Raw genomic sequence first — 21834 nt, forward strand, 5'->3', positions numbered from 1 at the left:
TAGAGGGTGGGGTGGGGTGGGCGACAGAGGGAGAGGGAGAGAGAGAATCTTAAGCAGGCTCCATGCCTAGCACGGAACCCTGAAGAGGGTCTCGATCTCATGACCCTGAGATCATGACCTGAGCTGAAATCAAGAGTTAGAGTCTTGACTAACCAAATGAGCCACATAGGCACACCTCTTATTTTGATTCCAAAGTCTGGCATCCTACTCTGTCCCCAAACTTGATTCTATATTGCTTGCTCCCCCCCCCACACACACAACGCCCACTCATATCTATACCTGTTTTCTTTCCATTTGTCTTTCCCTCAGGAACTGTTAGGATACCTTGGTCTTCCTTCTTGGTCCTGTGCCCCTCTAATCTCCCTTGCTCTTTGCCAAGTTTGATAAGATTTAGGTGTTGAAGAGTTCAGGCTCTAGGGTCTGATAAACTGACTTCTGATAATTGTGAACTCTTGGGGGAGTTATTTAACCTTGGGCCTCAGCAAAGCCAGTGTAATTCCCTTATACAGTCCTGTTGTTGAGGATTAAATGAGATAGTCCATGTGAAGTGCTTCTCATACCACCTGGTGTATAGTAAGAGATCAGTAATTATCAGCTATTATATTGTCCAAGTCCCAAGGGCTTCTTTGATCAATTTAGCCCATACTGAGCTCTCTCATCTCCAAATACTTTATAATTAGTGTCACCGACCTAGCACTTGATTTTGTTTGTGACTTAGTGATAGCTACCCACACTAGATTTGGACTTAATTTTTTTTTTTTAAATGGCTAATTTCAAACATGCTGTAAGTAGAATAATAGCATCTTTTTGTAGGATCCTTTTGTACTTGTCACTGAATTGGGTCTTTCGTGATAGTTCTTTCTCCTTCTGTTCTGACATTAAATCTCACATGGCTCCATACACAAGAGATGTTGACATCGGCTGTGACTGAGAACAAGTCACCCCTTGTGCACAAGGAGGGCTGCATAAGGATGTCTCTGCTCAGTCTCTCTTGGAGGACGGGACCCCCAGAAAGTCTCTCTTTTCCCTCTTTTTTATTAAGGGGTGGGGAGATGGAAAAATAGCAACCGACTTCCTAGAGACTATACCTCATTTTCCAGAGGGAAACTATCCTACCTCTCCTCATCAGTTCTTCAACTGAGCCTGGTGCAAAATAACTTTTGAATTGGTGACTTCCCATTTTTTCCTAAAGTTTTATCAGAACAACTGCTTTCTTGTATCAGGTTTGAATCCTAGTTCTCGACCTTTGTGGCTTACAGCAGACTTGAGAAGAACAGATCTCAGAGCTAAATCTCCACAGCAGCCCCCTACCCCCCGCTTTTTTTTTTTGCACTGGGTGATTGACATCCGGGGATACAGCATATTGACTTCTCTCAAGAGAGAAGATGTTGAACAAAATAAAAACGATGTGCAGGAGGAAACAGGATCCTACATTTATTTTATTTTATATTTTTAAAGATTTTTTATTTATTTACAGAGAGAGACACAGCGAGAGAGGGAACACAAGCAGGGGGAGTGGGAGAGGGAGAAGCAGGCTTCCCGCGGAGCAGGGAGCCCGATGCGGGGCTCAATCCCAGGACCCCGGGATCATGACCTGAACCGAAGGCAGACGCTTAACGACTGAGCCACCCAGGCGCCCCAAGATCCTACCTTTATTAATGTGGCATCAGACAATGTCCCTGGAAACATGTTTTATGCCACAATTCCTCTTGATGGCACTGGAACCTTAAATATCAGAACAAGTCTGGTCTTTCTCATTCTAAATCCTATTATCTAGGTTAGCTCATCTGTATTCAAAAGATCAATGTTGCATTATTACAAAGATCCTTTCAAGTGTAAAAAGGATGGCACTTCATTACAGAAAGTAAAAGAAACTAATCAAACTTTCTTGGTGAAATCATTGACTTTTTTAAGTAAAGGGCAAATTTAAGAATTTGAAAGTCCGAGATGCGGGAGAACTCTGGTTTGGGCTCACTCCGGCAGGCATGCATCTGGTTGTAGTGTGTGGGTCTTGGATAACCTCCAAAAGAAAGAGGCTTTCTTGAAAGAGTCTCAGTGCTTGCAGCCATGCTCATTTCTTCGGTCACGGTGTGGTTGTGTGTCTTGGAAAAAATGAGCCTCTGGTGGGAAGACTCAAAGTCACTGTCCCTGGTGTGCCGTATACAGGCAACACTTATATTGACCTGGTTAATAGAAATTATTAGGAAAACACTGGTAAATATTCTTTATTCATTGTCTTAACTCTTAACAGACAGCTCTTGTTTCTTATTATCGCCAGTTGGGTGCTGTGGGTTGTGTATTAGCAGGTAGGGTGTTTATTAGGCAGTGCTCTTGGGGTCAACACCTGTGGAAGGGAGGGGAGGGGAAGTAGGAGGGGAGAGGGGGTGGGAGGATCCACACCCGATGCCCAAGACACATACGTTAAGGAGGAGGGGCTCTGGAGCATGAGTTGCCTTTAGGTGCTGTCTTTCCTGAGGAGGAGGGAGCCTGCCCTGTGATATAAACAAACAACCTTGGAAAGGTGCTTGATTTTAGCAAGCCTTCTGTCTTTAGTTGGGGCAATCCCCAAAGGGAGATGATAGTTGAGGGCTGTTTGCTGGCAGCACTCCCAGCAGCCCGGGTAAAATTCCTTTTATTTCTGAAAGTTGGATCTGGGCCGCACATCACAGTGTCCACCACTCCTAATGTCTTAAAGGAAAATATTTATTGAGCACCTTCCGTGTACCAGAGCTGTGCTAGGTCTTGGGACTTACAGTGATGAATGAGGAACAGTCCTTGCCTTAAGGTATTTCTGATCAGCCTCCTCTGATTTGTTGATCAGTCTGACATGGCAGATGTAATTCCAAGTACTCTGCTTGTATTCACTAATTTCACCTGCTAAACCATATGAGCTAGGTAGATTTTACAGATGGGGAAACTGAGGCATGTGGTGGTGCAAGCTTAGGCAGGCTTTCCCCAGAGTCCTGATAGCCTACTACAATACTACTTCCCACATGTTGCCATTTCTGTGAGATCAAAGCCAGTCTTCATCTTTCTGAGCTTGTGTCAGGACTAGCTATAATATTTGCTTACTGAAAGACCCTTAGTGTGGCTGTTACCTTCCAGCAGCACTGCCCATTATCGGGAGCCCCTAGTCACATAAGCCGATTGAGCACTTGGAATGTGGAAAGTCCAAAGTGAGATGCTGTTATATGTAAAATACACACCGGAATTCAGACTTAGGTGGAAAAAGAACGTAAAAAAAAAAAATCTCATCCGTCCTTTTATACTGACTGCTTGTTGAAATGGTAATATTTTTGATAGGTTGTGTTAAATAATCTAAAAATTAATTTTGTTTGTTCTTATGTTTTTATTTTATTTTATTTTTTTAAGATTTTATTTATTTATTTGAGAGAGAGAGAATGAGAGACAGAGAGCATGAGAAGGAGGAAGGTCAGAGGGAGAAGCAGACTCCCTGCTGAGCAGGGAGCCCGATGCGGGACTCGATCCCGGGACTCCAGGATCATGACCTGAGCCGAAGGCAGTTGCTTAACCAACTGAGCCACCCAGGCCCCCTGTTCTTATGTTTTAATGTAGCTACTACAAATTTTAAAAATTACTGAGTGGCTTGAATTTATGGCTTGCATTTTGTTTTTATTGGACAGAGTTCACTTAGAGTATCTGAGAGTCTTCCTATGGGGATGTATTTTGTGCTTAAATTCAGAGAAAATCCTACTTGGACTGGTATTGGGATCAGGTTCTTTTGATATGCTTCATTTAATTTGTATTTATTAATAGGGATTCTAGCCACCAAACAGCCACTACTTGCTGGTTGTTCATGATTGTTGAAAACTAGTTAGAGGCAGCCTGAGTGAGATGAATTAAAGTTCTATTGTTGTGGGGGAACAAGGTCATCAACTTGAAATTAATCAACGGATTTCAAATCACCAGGAAGGGATATTTTACCCTCAGCTTTACAGTTTCAGCATGTAAATTGCTGTTTAGAGGAGAGTCTGTAAAATCAATCCAGCCTTTCTCCCTTCAGAAATTAAAAGCAATTTATTTTTATTTTTGGCAAATCCTGGGAAACACTTGTACGTCCAACTCCTTCACCCTGACACCACCTGTATTGCATGTTGTTTTGGAATTTTGAGTAGGGAGGTGGGAAATTTGGTTGTCTTGGTGTCCCACAGGATTTGGAGGAGACCCTTCTGATCCCTACTGGGGAGCCCATCTGTCTCCACCTGATACATTTTATTTCAAATGAGTCAGGAACCCCAAAGCTGAACTTGGCCAAAGTAGCACATATCATGTGGACTCCAACCAAAGCCATATAAATCATCCCCAGATCATACCAAACTTGGCCCCCAAACCGGGCACAGATTTTCCAATCTGGTCCTGGAGTTTGCCAGAAGGCAGGAGGACCACAGGGATTGTGGGTTGCAACTGGCTTTTGTCCCAAACTTCTGTGGTTAGTGAAGCTTGTCTGATCTGGGATTGGATATAAACACAGCCCATGGACTCAAAAGACACCAGACCACCCTGAAGGGTCATTTGGTCCAAGCCCCTCCAGAAGACACCCCCACAAATAGCTGTGTATCCAACCACCAACCTTCCCCCTACCGCCCCTCCCCGTGGCCCCAGAAATCAAGAAAGATCCAGAGACGGTTTGTAAATAAATACATTAAGCATTTCAATTTATTGCTCTCTCAGTATTTTTAATATCAGTATGCTGATGATAAGCCTAAATTGGGACCCCAAGTGAATGAACTTTTATATCTTTCTGAATAGATTTGCAGAGGCTGCCTTATTTGGTAGACCAACTCTTGAAAATAGCAACAGTGTATTTTGTTTATCCGATTTCTAGGGAAGGTTCTTTTTAAAGTTTTTACTGTTGTTATTATTATTTTTTTAATGGAGAGGAACAATAATTATTAACTCTAATTATTCTTTGTTCTCCTTGGGTCAACACAATTTATTTTCCAGTTTTCACCGAGGTGGCACTGTGCTATATAGTATTTGTCTGATTTGTGAAGTAACCTATATTTTGGGGAAGAAGATCTAGGAAGGTGGTGAGCATTTTGGTCTTCAACTCTACCCAGGAGCTGCCAAATAACTGCATCTCTGCCTAAAGAGAGCTACCTATCCTCAATCTGTTTTCTTTCCTGGTTTCTCTAACACAACGAATTGACATCCCATTTGATAATCAGGTAAGGGCATTCCTGGAAACAAAGGAACAGGTGTGGCTGGAGCTTCCAAGGAACTTTGCAGTGAAAACAAAGTCACTCCTTTCTGTATGAAGGATTCTTCAATCTACCTGGGCACCTGGCCAGCTGGGTAAGAGTTTAGGATTTATTGGCCGTGTGTTTGGGCAATTTACTCAACTTCTCTGTGCCTCACTTTCTTCATTTGTGAAACAATGATAAGACTTTAACTTACAGAGTGGCATAAAAAATACTGTAAAATGACAGGCGCGGTTTCCGGATTATCAAATGTAGGGAAGAAGTTATCAAACGTAGGAGGCAGCAGTGGTGGTGGAGGATCATCTCTTCTAGTCTCAAAGCCTTTCCACAAAGTTGTTTTTTCAAGTGCTGGAAGAGGTTTCTAGTAGCATTTGGTGCAATGAACATCTTACAAATGCAATACATGTATAATTCCTAAGAAATTTGTTTTGTTGAAGCGTAGTGTAAATTGGAGTCAAGGGCATGAATTTGACTGCCTCCCGAGTCAGTATTTTCAGAGGAGAAATTGAGCACGTGTAGGCTACTTTTAGTTTAGACCCAAACCTGCAAGGTCTGTTGTTAGCTTTCTGAAACACACAGTAGGATCACAGCAACCTGGCCATACTTCTAGTCTTTTATCTTATTTTAGGCTCCTTTTTAACACCCAGCCTGACCAGACATCCCATGTGCCCATTTGAACATGTCCAGAGAAATTGTTTCTGATATCACAATAATTCTGTTTTTATTTTTTATTTTTAAAGATTTTATTTATTTGACAGAGAGAGACACAGCGAGAGAGGGAACACAAGCAGGGGGAGTGGGAGAGGGAGAAGCAGGCTTCCCGCCGAGCAGGGAGCCCGATGCGGGGCTCGATCCCAGGACCCTGGGATCATGACCTGAGCCGAAGGCAGATGCTTAACGACTGAGCCACCCAGGTGCCCCGATTCTGTTTTTATTCTTGTACCACACTGATTATTGGGACATTCTTCTTTCTAGGAACCTTGATGTTTGCCACTTCCCTGTGACATCTGGTCTTGGTCTTAGATCTGTGCTTTGGAGAACGAAGCCGTTCTCTAGCCTCACATGCCAGAGTTTCAAGTCTTTGTGGGTGGTTATTATACTTTTCTGAAGTATTTCCTTCTCCAGGCTAAATATATGTTGTTCCTTTAGTCATTCCTCCTGTGGCAGGGAATGGCTGGTGAGAGAAGAGCCTCACGTTTCAGTTCTTTACTGTGTAACAAACTTAATGAGGAAACCCAGTTTTTATTATATTAATATATATGATATAATAATATATAAAATGATGATTATATTATTGTTACATCTCAGTCAGTTGGTTCTTGCTTAAATCTCTCAAGTGGTTGCAATCAAATTGTGAGTGGGGTTGGCTAGGCTTGGGCTGACTGTCCAAAATGGATTCATCACTCAACATTTGGCTCTGGTCTGGGATGATTTGAATGGCCAGGGCCTGGAAGAGCTTGAGATTGGCTGGCTTCTTTCTCTCCACAAGGCCATTCCCTTAGGCTAGCTTGGGCTTCCTAACTGTGGTAGCCACAGGGCAGGATGGACATTTTACATGGCAGCTCAGTGCACCAAGATGGAAGAAGTAGAGGCTGCTTGGTGACTTAGTCTGGGTCTAAAAACTGTTGAGAGTCAGCTATGTCCTGTTGATCAAAGAAGTCTCAGAGCCTGCTCAGATGAAAGGAGAGGGACATAGATTTTGCCTCTCAATGGGAGGAGAATCAAAACATTTATGGCCATCTGCCCCTCCACTCAGCTGTCCTGGTGCTGTCACATGTCACCTCTTAAAACAGCTACAGTGTTCAAAACAGGACAAAACAATCTGGCGTGCAATCAGGCCACAGGAATTTCTTATTGAGTTGTCTGCCCTCTAGTTCAATGTTGGATAGAACAGTGGTTGGATGGCCTTGGTTAGTTTCTGACTTGAAATGTTTCTGGCTTTTCATCATTAAGTATTCTCTTTGCCATAGGTTTTTGTTTGAAGATACTATTTATCAGTTTAATGTGGTATCTTTTTCTTTCCTTGTTTACTTTAGTTTTAATGCCCGAATGTATCTTGAACTTTAGGAGGGCATTTTTCTGCATTAACTGATGATCATAATCCTCTTCTTTAATTATTACTATGATGAATGATAGGTTTCTATAGTTAAAACCACCTTTCACTCTTTTTTATGGCTGAGTAGTATTCTCTTTATAGATATAATACAGTTTGTTTATCCACTTACTTGTTGATAGACATTTGGGTTGTTGCAGTTGGCTACTAAAAAAAACCCTTATGAATATCCATGTATAAATCTTTGTATGGACATATATTTTTATTTTTCTTGAGTGAATAACTAGGAATGGAACGGCTGGATCATAAGGGATCTGTTTGCCTTTCTCCCTTCTCCTATCCATGGCTGGATAGGTGAATGTTTAATTACAAAAAAAAAAAAAAACCAAACTACCAAGCTGTTTTCTAAAGTGGATGTACTATTTTCTATTCCTATCAGCAATCTAAGAGAGTTCCAGTTACTTCACATCCTTGCCTCTAATTGGTATGATTATTTTTGAAATTTTAACCATTCTCATCTATGTATAGTGATAGCTCATTATGGTTTTAATTAGCATTTTCCTGATGAGTAATGATGTTTTCTATCTTTCTTGTGCTTCTCAGCTATTTGTACCTCTTCTTTATAAAGTGTATGTTTAAAGTTTTGGCCTATTTTAAAAATTGGGTTCTTTTCTTATAATTGAGTTGTGGTGTTTCTTATGTATATTCTGGCTACCAAGTCTTTTATCTGATATATGTTTTTGGAATATTCTCTCCTAATATGTGACTTACCTTTTAACTTTTAAAAATGTCTTTGAAAAGCAAAGTTGTCTAATTCTGAAGGCTAATTTATCATTTTTTTTTGTCCTTTTATGACTGGTGTCTTATATGTTCTATCTAAACACTTCTGTCCACCTTATGGTTGTAGAGATTTTCTCTTATTTTCTCCTAGAAGCTTTGTAATTTTAAGTTTTATATATAGGTCTATGATCTGTTTTGAATTACTATTTTTGTATTGTGTGAAGTAGGGAGTTGATGTTACTGGATTTAGTTTGCGAACTCTTTTTTAAAAGTTATTTTTACAACTAAGCTCAGGTGAGTTAGCAGTATTTTTTTTTCTTCACACACATTCTTTGTTTGTCTTTGAGGTATGGTTGTTCTAGGCTCATAAAATGAATTAGGGAGTTTGCTGCCTTTCTCAATTCTCTGCAATAGTTTGTATGAGATTAGGGTTATTTATTCCTTAAAATTTGGGAGAATCTACCTTTTAAACAGTTTTGGCTTGCTGTTTGTGTGTGTGTGTATAGTGATTTAATTTTTTTTTAAAGATTTTATTTATTTATTTATTCATGAGAGACAGAGAGTGAGAGAGAGAGAGAGAGAGAGAGAGAAAGAGAGGCAGAGAGAGGGGGAGAAGCAGGCTCTCCACGGAGCAGGAAGCCCAAGACGTGGGGCTTGATCCCAGGACCCTGAGATCATGACCTGAGCCGAAGGCAATTGCTTAACTGACTGAGCTGCCCAGGCACCCCTTAATGATTTAATTTTTAAATTGCTATTATTCTATTTATATTTTCTATGGGGTTTTTTTTAGTCATATTTAAGATATATTTTCATAGGGGCTTTTTAAAAATGGTCTGTCTTATTGCTATCAGTTGAGAGCTGATTGAGAGCTATGATCAGATGACCTAATTCTTCTTCCCCTCTATGACGTGTATTGAGTGATACAGTAACATCCTAAAGCAAATGAATAGCATTCTCTTCTGGTGGCATTCCTGATGACAGCAACTCAAATAATTTCATATGTAATCCAGGCAAATGCTGCTTTCTGATGGTCCAGCTTAACTTCAAGATATAATTCAGAACATGTAGCCTAAATATTGGTTCTCAGAATTACTAGGTTCTTTGCAACAAAGTGTGAATTCCTAAACTCTGTCACACATCTACTACCTCTGAATCTCTAAAGATGGGACCCAGGAGCTGAGTTTAAAATCTTTTTTTCACTTTTAACCTATTCATTAAAGTATAATTTACATACCATTCAGTTAATTCCGTGAAAGTGTACATTTCAATGATTTTTTTTAGTCACTTATGCAGTTGCCTTATTATCACCACAATCCAAAGGAAACTGCATTTTTAACAAGGGATTTCCTATGAAATAGTTTGGGCTCTCAAGTTGAGAAACCCTGTTTGACAGGATCAAATGGATTACATGAACTTCACCCAATTTGCTTTGAGCTTTATTGTTGTCACATAGGTCTTTGGGCAGGAGGGAGTTCACCATTGTTCCATAGAACCTTTGCAATGATAGATTTAACAGTTTTGCTTTCAGTATCCTCAGTTGATGATATGAGCCCATAATGCACTACAATTTGGCCGACTTACAGATTTGAATTCTGCTCACTGGATCATTGGCTATAAGACTGAGTCCCTCAGCTAATGTGTGATTCTAGTCAACTCTCTAGCATCCATATCTTAAAACAGCTTTTATGTATTTTTACTTGTAAGCATAATGGCTAGTTGTCTTGGAACTGGTAAATTATGCTCCAAACAAAGCTCTGAGTGTCAATAGTGGAAAGGGAAGGCCTTAGATGTCTTTCATTCCCAGGCATAAAATAAAGATTGTGGATGCATTTAAAATGTGTGTAGGGGCGCCTGGGTGGCTCAGTTGGTTAAGCGTCTGCCTTTGGCTCAGGTCATGATTCCAGGGTCCTGGAATGGAGCCCCACATCAGTCTCCGTGCTCAGTGGGGAGTCTGCTTCTCCCTCTCCCTCTGCACCTCTTCCCTGCCCCTGCTCATGCTCTCTCTCTCTTGCTCACTCTCTCGATCTCTCTCTCTCTCAAATAAATAAAATCTTAAAAGAAAAGTGTGCATGTTGGGCAGGGATGGGATGGGTAATGAAATGTTAAAGCATCTGAATTAGCAATATAGAGATTCAGGAAGTTTGAGGCATTAGAAATGACAAGGTACTTTACAGGGGGTCTTCTCCAGCATTTTTCAAAATACGTAAATCAGCATGTTCCTTGATAGAACAAAAAGAATGGGATTGATGGTTTAAATAACTCACAAACCCCTGAAAGGTTAATCCAACTTATTTCTACAAGATGTTTCAGGCCCATTGTATATTGTGACTCTCTACTAGGGTCATGTGTTTTTTTGTTTTTTGTTTTTTTAAAGATTTTATTTATTTATTTGACAGAGAGAGACACAATGAGAGAGGGAACACAAGCAGGGGGAGTGGGAGAGGGAGAAGCAGGCTTCCTGCGGAGCAGGGAGCCCAATGTGGGGCTTGATCCCAGGACCCTGAGATCATGACCTGAGCTAAAGGCGGATGCTTAATGACTGAGACACCCAGGTGCCCTTGGGGTATGTGTTTTATAGTGGAATTTAAATTTTTCCAAAGAGCATCTCTGCAGGAGTGTTGGCTAGTATTTTTCCAGTCTCAGTATCTAATTTATCTTATTTTAATTGCACAATATTGAGAAAATTATAATTCACAAAGATAAGTAGTTGCGAAGGGTGGCAGTTTTTGGAAACAGATTGCTTTGCTGTGTCAAGATACTTGTCAATTAAACTGAGCAAAAAGTGTAAAAGAGGAACAATAGGACATTTTTGCTTCAATTGTCTGTTTTATTTCTGTGCTTAATTGTTTATGTCTTTTGTTTAAATATGTCTCTTTTTTGATCAGTGCCTGATTTGAAGGTATTTTGTACTATGGATTGAGATAGGATCTATATGTTTTTTATCAGTGCTGCTTAAATTGTGTGTAGATGAGCACTGTTTGTTACTGGTCTCAGTCAAGAAAAGAAGAGAAATTGGGAATTAGTATTTAGAAATTTTTACAGCCATTTGTCACTGCTATGGCATCCAATCAAATGATCAGTGGATTCTTTTTGTTAATCAGGGTCTCGTCCAGTTGGGTGATGTCACACACATGTGATGAATCACATATAGTTCAAGCTACTTATTGTCATCAACCTCCAATGAAATGGACATTAATAAACAAAGAAACAAAACCAAACTTGTCCTTTACCATAGATAGGTTGAGAAGTACTGCAGTAGAGGATAATTAAGCTGTTGGTCGTGTGTAATTAGATATGATATATACATATGTATATGTATATACTTTTAAAAGGAAGCAATCAGGTTGTTACTATATCCAAAGTCATTGAAACTCTTATACCACTGAAAATGCTTCTGTATAAAATTTTTTTTTTAAAGATTTTATTTATTTGACAGAGAGACACAGTGAGAGAGGGAACACAAGCAGGGGGAGAGGGAGAAGCAGGCTTCCCTGCTGAGCAGGGAGCCCAATGCAGGGCTTGATCCCAGGACCCTGGGATCATGACCCAAGCCAAAGGCAGACGCTTAATGACTGAGCCACCCAGGCATCCCCCATATAAATTTTTGAAACCTTGTTCGGTTTCTAGAATTTTCCATCAGACAAAATCCAATTTTCTCTCTCAGAGCTAGAGCCGGAGGTAGTTTCTTTTCCATTGGGGATTTTCTTATCACAGGACATCAGAAATATCAAGGGGGTTGGTTTATCTCAATTCAATTAGTCTTTCACCCTTTCACCAATTTAAAAATATGGTCCACTGGTATTTTCTTGGTTTATAAATTCTATGCAAATAGAGCTCAAGCCCAGTGCTCTTTTGGATTGCTTGCTGCCTCTAGTCCCTGTCTGTATAGAAATTCTGGGATAGTTAGGACCTATAGATTTTGGATTTTAGTGCTCTTCTTTTTCTTTCTCTTTTTGGCTAACGCTTTTACAGCTAGCACTGTGATTGGGTCCTTGTAAGATCTCAATACATTTTAACAGTTACTAAAATTATTCTTTGATTACTTATGTGGAGAAAAACAACTCAAGCATTTTTACAAGAATTGTGGAATTGTCTCCTTATCTGGTAATTTTATTTATTTATTTATTTAATTTTTTAAAAAAAGATTTTATTTATTTATTCATGAGAGACAGAGAGAGTGAGATAGAGGCAGAGGGAGAAGCAGGCTTCCAAGGAGCAGGGAACCCGATGCAGGACTTGATCCCAGGACCCTGGGATCATAACCTAAGCCAAAGGCAGACGCTTAACCATCTGAGCCACCCAGGTGCCCTCCTTACCTGGTAATTTTAGAGGGCAATCAATCACAATGATAATCACTTAGGGAGTATTTGGTGGCTTAGATACAAAATATGCCTGAGTTGTGAAATTGAGCCCCACGGCAGGCTCTGTGCTCAGTGGGGAGTCTGCTTGAGCTTCTCTCCCTCTCCCTCTGTCCTCCCTCCCCCCGTAGGCATACACTATCGCATTCTCTCTCTTTCTTGAATAAATTAATAAAAATATTATGCCTGAATGCTTTATTTTCCTTTTCCTTTCTCAAAATTAACCTCTTTCTAAGCATTTATATGAATGGGATCAGAACTTATGGCTTGTTCTCTAATTTAACTTTTTTCATTTAATGATACAACTTGAGCTTTCCACTTGGTATAGTCAACGTAAGTTCACCTCAATTTTTGGATGGTAGTTGAGCTTTCTGTTTAGAATAGATGTACAGTTGTGGGTTCTCCTACTCTCTCACTGATGGATACTTAAGCTTCCTGGCCAACCTGATTGTCTTCCTGACTATACAGACTAGTCATGTTCTAGAATATTAATGCAGATAAAATGTTTTCACATGCATGCAAATTACCATGTGCTGAAAGGACTAAAGAAAATCAGCTTGGCTCTAAAGGGAAAAAGGCAGCAATTTCAAAGACATTTGAACAACAACTCTAAAATAAAATTAATTAACTTCCCTTTAAACAAGTTCTTTTAAGTTTTCATGGCAATTTGTGCTTGTGAAAAAAATTCTTGGCATGTCTTCTATAAGGAAGACACTTATTCTCTGAAAACCCCGAAGATAGGAGGAAAAGGGGTAACTCCAAGTAGAAATAGAAGACTCTGTTAACACTGGACTGAGCCAAAAAATATTTAAGTTGTATGATTGTTAAAAGGCCCTTTGAAGCAACCTGGAATTGCAGCGTTAATTCCATAGTAAAATTTCCCCACAGAGTATTACAAAATAGGCTGGTATGAGACAGTCTCTAGTTTGTTTTCAGGCACATTGTAGGTGCTTAAATGTTTGTGGAATGAATGTGGTTGTGAGAGGAATGACCAAATGCAGACCCAGAAGCACTGATGTGACTGAGGTCTCATGGTGGGCCCACCATTGCATGGACCATGAGCCCCCCACTGACTCTCTGAAGGCCAGAAAATTAATGCTAAAATTCAACTAATGCCCATGATCTGGAGAGTGGGGAATAGGAAAAGTATTTCAACCAGGCTCTTCAACCCCTCAGGAGCTGGCAGAAGTTGGGAGAGGTTCCCACTGCCGAAGAGACCTCCTAGGAACCATGCATTGACACAGCAATATAATTCATATAAAGTTGAAGGATGATTATTAAAAATGATGATGCTCTTATAAATAATGTTAATCTATTACAGAGATCATTTAAAAAGTAATTGCCATATATTTTGTTTTTAATTTATTTTTAAAATTTATTATTGGAGTAAAATTGACATACAATGTTACATTAGTTTCAGGTGCCATGTTTTTAATTGGAGAAATTACTCTTAAAGAAGTCTGTTGCCACGGATTAGAGCTTCAATGTTTGACAAACACAGAGAAGGAAAACATAGACCCAAAGACTCCAAAGAATATTTGATCCTACTTCCTTCATACAGATGTGGGAAGATGTGGTTTGTGTCATGTGATAGATAATGATCTCTTTAAATTATCACCTTGGGAACAATGTAATATGATATAATAGATTGACTAGAATATCTGGGGTCTAGTCCTCATTTTTGCTCTTTAACTTTTATGTCTTTTCATGAGAAACTTAGCCTGATTAAGCTTTATCATCAGGAAGTTGGGAATAAAAATACCAGTCCTGCTTATTTTGCAAGGCTGTTGCAAGGATGAAATGAAATAAATGAATGTGAACACATTTTATAAACCACTGTTATACAACTATAAAGTCTCATTACTTGCCGAGATTACAATATCCTCAAATTTTAGTGTGTAGATAAGAGTCATGTGCGGTGCTTGCTAAGAATGCAGTTTCGAGAATGTCACTTCTATTTCCAGCAATACATAAGGCAACAGAGCCCGGAAAACCCTCCCACTACACAACTCCTAGAAATGTTGGATAAAGTATATCCAACATCATTATAAATGCATAACTGAGCATGTGATCAAGAAAGGAAAATTTCTAGGGCCAAAAACTGGAAGGGAAAGAAGTGACTCAGAGGTAATTGGGTGCTAAAGGCACAGTTGTCTTGAGGGACAATAATCTATAGTAGTATATTTTAGTCTAAAGGAGGACAGAAGACAAGATCTGAGGCTCGCCCAAGTGTGGAGTGAGAATTGAGACCTCCTGTATATCCATCTCTCCTAAAGAGTGTTTTTCCTCATTAAAAAGGCAGACCAAAAGACCAGTCTACCATTGACAAAGGGAAGGGACAAGGAGTCTAACCCTCCTAGCAGTTTACAAAGACCCCAGTCCTGACACTGACTCTAAGTTCCTGGGTTGGTGGAACCAACGCACAAAGGGCAAAAGCCAAAGTATTTTTCCTTGCAGGTATGTCCCCTCTGCCCAAGGGTCTATGGATTCTATAAATAAAGCCCAGGCTAACATTAACTGCAGTTCCCAAATCCTTTTGTAATAAGATCTCGCAGAAATATAGACTCCCAAGGACTTCAGACATTGGATATAAGGTACAGAATGTAGGGGGCGCCTGGGTGGCTCAGATGGTTGGGCGTCTGCCTTCGGCTCGGGTCATGATCTCAGGGTCCTGGGATCGAGTCCCGCATCAGGCTCCCTGCTCCTTGGGAGCCTGCTTCTCCCTCTGCCTTTTTCTCTCTCTCTGTCTCTCATGAATTAAAAAAAAAAATCTTAAAAAAAAAATTAAAAAAAAAAGATACAGAATGTATGTATGTCTATAATGTTTGAAAAATGCAGATTCCTGGGTCCCAATGAATTGATAGCTGGGGTGGGCCTAAGGACCTGCACTTGAAGAAGGCATCCTTAAAGTGTAAGATGCCGATATCTTTCAGAAGATAGCCTCTGGGAAATGTAGCTCTGCCAGTTTCCCAAAATGTATTCCACTGACCACCTCAAATACTAGAAGTATTCACACTTGGCTCCACTTCCATGTTAGTGGGTTAAAAGGAATAAGATTTTTTAAAAAGACTTCATTTATTTGGCAGACAGAGAGAGAGAGAGCACAAGCAGGGGGAGTGGCAGGCAGTGGAACAGGGAGAAGCGGAAGCCAGATGTGGGTCCTGGGGTCATGACCTGAGTCGAAGGCAGATGTTTAACCGACTAAGCCACACAGGTGCCTCAAAAGGAATACCTTTTAATGACAAATTTCCTTTTCTCCTCTGTGGCTAATTAGGCTTTATCAGTTTTCTGATTAAATGGATAATTAGGTAGTCAGAATTTTTCTCCTCTGGCCTGAAAAACAAGCAAACAACAAATAATGATACCAAACTAACATGGAGAGTGAATGGAAGTGACATTCTCTCTCCCTCTTTTGCCGCCTGCTTCCCTAGTGGCCTCCCTGGTGCATTGCTGCTGAGCCCGCCCAGGCTGGAAATGCCCCTCATCTTGTTATAACTTAGGGAGGTTAAAATGGTGCATAGTGGACCACTGAGGCATATGGTGACTTTCTTTACTGTTTGTGTTCCTCCCATATTGAAAAGTTGTAGCTGCTCCAGATGCATTTTGCCCTTCAGTGGAGGGTTGGGGAAGAGATTGAGGAAGGTTAGGGGAAGGTCTCAAGAGAACAGCCACCAGAAAAATTTTAGTCCTGGCTTTCCATCCTCTTATTCTCCGTCACCTTTTTATCTATTGAACTCAACATGAGAGGGGTTTGCTTTTGAAAGCCCTATGCAGGGACAAGTTGTTTTTCCTATCTTTGAGCTGTTCAGCCATCTGTCCCAATTTCTTCCTGGTTTCCTGTTATTTTCATTCTGCCTTTATAAAGATTAACATGCGGTGCAACCACATATTCTATTAAGCTTGTCTCCTCACTACTTTATCTCATTAACTGCTTGATCACTATGAATAAAAATAATCTGCCATTAAGTCACAACTTCAAACGTCTCTGAGACTTTAGATCAAGCAAACCTTCAACAGCTTAAAAAAAATCTCTTTAAATCCAAGAGGTTCACTTCAAAGGAAAACCTATGGGTGTTCTCAACCCAACTGACAGGTAAATAGTCATTTGTAACTAAAGATATGCAAGTGAGAAAACACGGCTTATGCTGGAGTTTATAGCTTCTCGTAACTTTTTCTCCGGTTAAAAGGACAACTTAAAAAAAAAAAAAAAGGACAACTTAGAGCTGCCTGCGAGATGGGTTTGGCTTGGATATATAACACTGTACACATGGAGATGGGGTAGTATCAGTAAGCAACCGTACAGCTTTCTGTCCTATTTCATACTTCGTATTTCTTTTTTTTTTTAAGGTTTTATTTATTTATTTGAGATAGAACAAGAGAGAGAGAGCGGGAGTGCATCATTGCGGAGCGGGGAGTGGGGTGGTGAGGGACAGAGGGGGAGGGAGAAGCAGGCTCCCCGCTGAGCAGGGAGCCCCATACGGGGCTCGATCCCAGGACCCTGGGATCGTGACCTGAGCCGAAGGCAGACGCTTAACTGACTGAGCCACCCAGGCACCCCTCATACTTTATATTTCTATTTACAAAATTAATACAAAAAGAAATAAAAGAGAAAACAGGGAAACAAGGAGTCAGGGTTGGTACGGACAAATATCACACAACCAGAGGTAACCACTATTAATAATTTGATAGTCCTTGTAGTTCATGTGTATGCATGTGTGTGTACAGAAAAGTAGGAAGTGCATATGCTTTTATAGACATTCTTTCTTCCACATCCATATACTTTCTTTGTGAAGGATAACTTTGTGTGTGCTCTTTCCTTTGCCTGGCCTGTCCTTCTTTGACCCAAAGAACCCCTCCTCTCCCTTCAGAGCTCCACTCTGTATTATCTTACCCTTGGGAGCCATTTTTGAACTCCCTGACCTATCTATTCCCCCCGGATGCCTTCTTTGCTTAGTGGTCTTCTTGTGGGTGCTGATTACAGTTGTAATTTTTTATTCCTGTGTGATTTTTTTATTGTTTTTTCTCTTCCGCTTGGCTTTAAGCCTCTCACTTGAATGTCTTTAGTTACAAGTGACTAAATTTACCTGTCAGGTGGGTTGAGAACACCCATAGGTTTTCCTTTGAAGTGAACCTCTTGGATTTAAAGAGATTTTTCTTAAGCTGTTGAAGGTTTGCTTGATCTGAAGCCTCATAAGGGTAGGGGTAGTGTATCCTCAAGGCCCAGCACAGTGCTGGACACACAGTGGGTTTCAAGAACTTTGGTTTGGATGGATGAATGAATGAATGAATGAATGATAAGTTTTCAGATACTCCATACTTCTCCAGCTGTCATTTAACTCTGAGGTTGCTTATTGGCCATTATAAATGGGAAAATAGGCATCATTGTATGAAACAGCCTTGCCCATGCCCTTAGTTATTTCTTTTTTTTAAAAAAGATTTTATTTATTTATTTGAGAGAAAGAGAGAGTGTATGCAAGTAGGGGGAGGGGAAGAGGGGGAGGGAGAGAGAATTTCAAGCAGACTCCATGCTGAGCACAGAGCCCAATGCAGGACTTGATCCTACCACGCTGAGATTAAGACCCTGAGATACAACCTGAGCCGAAACCAAGAGTCGGATGCTTAACCAACTGAGCTACCCAGGTGCCACTATCCTTAGTTATTTCTTTAAGAAAGATTCCTAGGAGTAGAATTAAAAGACTACAGAGTATGGGACACTTTAGTGCCTTAGATACCTCCAGAAACATGTCAATTACTACACAGTCTCTACTAGGAGAAAAGAATACCTATTTCCCCATATTGTCATACTTTAATTTTTCTTTTTTCTTTTTTTAAAATTATATTTATTTATTTGAGATAGAGAATGTGTGCGAGATAGAGCACAAGCAGGGGGCTGGGCAGAGGAACAGGGAGAAGCAGACTCCCCACTGAGCAGGGAGCCTGATGTGGGCCTGGATCCCAGGACTCTGGGATCATGACCTGAGCTGAAGGCAGACACTTAACCGACTGAGCCACCCAGGCAGCCCTTTAATTTTTTTTTCTAATTTGTAATTTTTTTTCCTGCAAATTGACTATTCCTAATCTGTCTGTTTTTCTACTTGGATATCTATCTTTCTGTATTTATAACAATCCTGTGAATTAAGATTCTTGGTCATGTATCACATAGTCTGTCTGTTGACTTAAATCTTTTTTTATCTATCAGTTGATGTGTGTGTGTTTATTTGTACAGATGCAAAACTTTCCATCTTTTTCCTTTGTTGCTTTTGTTTTTTTTATCCTTATAAAGCTTTTCCCACGCTAAGATTATAAAATAATAGCTGTGAAAAAAACAAGCTAAGGGTTATATATGAGTATACAGAGGGAGAGGACTGGATTAATCTATAAATGAAGCTGGTGAATTAATGAATTATATGGAAGGGAAAAAGTTAGTCTCATCTAACATCTTACATGAAAGTATTCTCCAGATGGATTCAAATCAAATTTTTATTTTTATTTTTTATTTTTTTAAATATTTATTTATTTATTTGTCAGAGAGAGAGAGAGAGAGTACAAGCAGGGGGAGTGGTGGCAGAGGGAGAAGCAGGCTCCCTGCTGAGCAAGGAGCCTGATATGGGACTCAATCCCAGGACCCCGGGATCATGACCTGAGCCGAAGGCAGATGCTCAACCGACTGAGCCACCCAGGCGTCCCCAGATCAAATTTTTAAAAGTATAAAAGAATTGGAAGAAAATATTGGTGAGTACCACTTACCTGTGTTATTTGAGTACTCAAATTTGTCAGAGTGTAAGAATTACTTTGGATGAAAAATAATTTCCCATTGTTAAAAGTTTTGGTTAGAAATTTTGATCAGAGATCTCCCAAGTAGTTCCGTGTTGAGAGGGAGATTCTAACCTTGGTCTCTAAATACCAAGTACCTTTTTTTGAGCTCCACAACAATATTTCTGTTAAATTAAGCCAGGGTAAGTAAATAGTGTGGCGGAGAAAGGCTCTGCCCTCACTTGCAGTTAGAAGGCAGAGTCCTGGCTGTATCTCATTACTCATCACATAGTTAGGTCATCTCGGGAGAAGTTTTTCTTAGGCATTCTCTTTATCTGTAAAATGAATAACAAAAATCTCTGTTCTGTCCACTTCACAGAGTTGTTGGGGAGTTCAAATCAGGTACTATAAATGGGCACTATTATTACTGAAGAGTGCTGTATGTAATAATAGCACAGTGTGTTTTATATTGCTGCTCTTTATGTTCCTATCTATCTCTCCTGCAAAACTATTTCTTTAAGAGCAAGTTTGTTCCTTCCTGCACTCTGAAAATGCTTGGCATGATGACTTTTCTTAAAGATCATACTCTGTAATGATGAAGAGCTCGGACTGGGGTCCTACTGAGCTTGGTTTGAATCCAGGTCCTGTTGTTTGTACTGGTGTGACCTTGAGCAAGTTGTGTAATCTCTCTCTGTTTCGGTTTTCCCATCTTTGAAAAGAGGATAAAAATAGTGCCTTCTTGATAAGTCGGCTCCGGTTATGTCCCTAATCCAAACTATGGTTGTTGAAGCAATAAAGGGAATTAGGTAGCTAATCTATATGTGTATGTGCATGTGTATGTGTAGGTCTCTCTGTCTCTGTATCTATCTAGCTATACTCTCCAGGAGTGGTTAGTTAAGGTATGATCTTGTCACCCTCTTTTGATTTGCTTTTTCTTTTAGCCTCAACTTTTTTTTTTTTTTTTTTTTTGCAAATAGTATTTGTCCACACAGCAGAGAAGGTGTCATAGCCCCTCATTAACACAAATAAATGTATCAAGTTCTCCAATTTGAAATTTAACAAGTCACAGATTTTTAAAAATCATAATTAAATAGTCTTTTTTTTTTTAGAGAGCGTTCACACATGCAAGCCATGGAGAGGGGGGAGAGGCAGAGAGAGAATCTTAAGCAGGCTCCATGTCCAGCACAGAGCCCAACACAGGGCCAACATGGGGCTTGATCTCACAACCATGACCTGAGCTGAAATCAAGAATCGAACGTTTAACCAACTGAGCCACCCAGGCCATAAAATAGTCTTAATTGGTTCTACTTTGGTCATATTCTCACTCTGAACTCACCATGTGGTCTGGTGAACAGGTTGCTTTGATTGTTTAGACCTGGTGTCCTTGCCCTATTATGGCTGTGGTCATGTAGGGTTCTAGGACTGTCAGCCCCACTGCCATTATATGATTGGAGAATGGAAGAAGCAGTTCCCCAGAGGAGAGGGGTTGTGTGGGGTGTGTTAAAACACAAAAATAACCCATGTCTACTGGTTTCCTCATAGGACTGTTGTAAGAATTCACTGATAGAAATTTTTTTTACCATTGGTATATAGCAAGTGCTCACATAAAGAAAAAAAAAAGGAAAAATTTAGTTTTTACTAGTATTATTCACTGGAAGGATACTTGTTTCTAGGCATCTTGCAGGTATCAGTCACCTGAACTGTTGTAGTTAAACTGCCTCTGACTAGGTTTAATGCAAACATCTAGGAAAAAGTTGTAGGAGGTCATGTGGTAAGAGGGCAACCGAAAGGCAGCCATCATGACTCTTCACAGAAATGAGCCCAGGGAAGGGCACTGGGGCTTAGAGCAGGGGGAAGAAGCCTGTCTTTTTGATGGGCAGTTCCTCATAATAAATGCTCATTTTCAGTGGTACCTGTAGGAATATACTAACCTTGAGTCTCTACTGCCATTCCCAACCTCTCTTCAGAGTCAAATAATCAGGCTTAAGCACGATTAAAGTGCCATAAGATTATGGCTCCTCTGTTTTTTTTCCTTTTTATTCCCTTCCTCCTGGTTAGTCTGTTACCACTACATTTTTGCCCTTTTGTCTCCCCAGACTTGGGTTTATCTTAGTTTTGACTTTTTCCTTTAGTCTGACTCTGGTCAGATATAGATAGAGCCCAATATTAATATGTAATGAGAAAAATGGAATTTAATTTAGCTTTCTTGTATGTATTGCATTGTTGAGACTAAAAAAAAAAAAAGAAAAGGTTGAACCTTTTGACTTAGAGCCATGGAAACACTCTTCTTATTTAAGCACCATCAACTTAAAGTTGAGGTTTCCAACTGGCATAGATCATCACAGCAAGCAGGCAAATCTTTTGAAATAAACCCAATTTTTTTCTTAAAGACAGACATCAGGAGCACATAAAAAATCATGTGCACCACAATGTATTTCAGGGGTAATTTCCCTTGATTATAAACAACATTTTGATGTACTTGTCTCTATAACATCAATGAGAAAGAGTCCAAGTGAATAAATAGTTCCTGCATTTCATGATGTGATTTTAATTCCTCCACCTTGGCTGCTTAGGGATAACAGCTTAATCTGATATCACTGAAAATAAGAAATATCTATATTTCCATGATCACTGAAAGTTCAAATTGGATTGTAAACTCAGATAGAAC

General features: G+C 39.9%; 1 protein-coding gene across 3 annotated transcripts in view; it reads left to right on the plus strand.

Moving 5' to 3' along the window:
- The window catches only part of MAT2B (methionine adenosyltransferase 2B), a 230119-nt gene that overhangs the window by 67798 nt on the left and 140487 nt on the right, over positions 1-21834 (plus strand). The window lies entirely within an intron of this gene.

Source organism: Mirounga leonina, unplaced genomic scaffold, assembly GCF_011800145.1.
Source record: "Mirounga leonina isolate KUSES-001 unplaced genomic scaffold, KU_Mleo_1.0 Mir_104, whole genome shotgun sequence".
In the NCBI taxonomy this organism is placed as follows: domain Eukaryota; kingdom Metazoa; phylum Chordata; class Mammalia; order Carnivora; family Phocidae; genus Mirounga; species Mirounga leonina.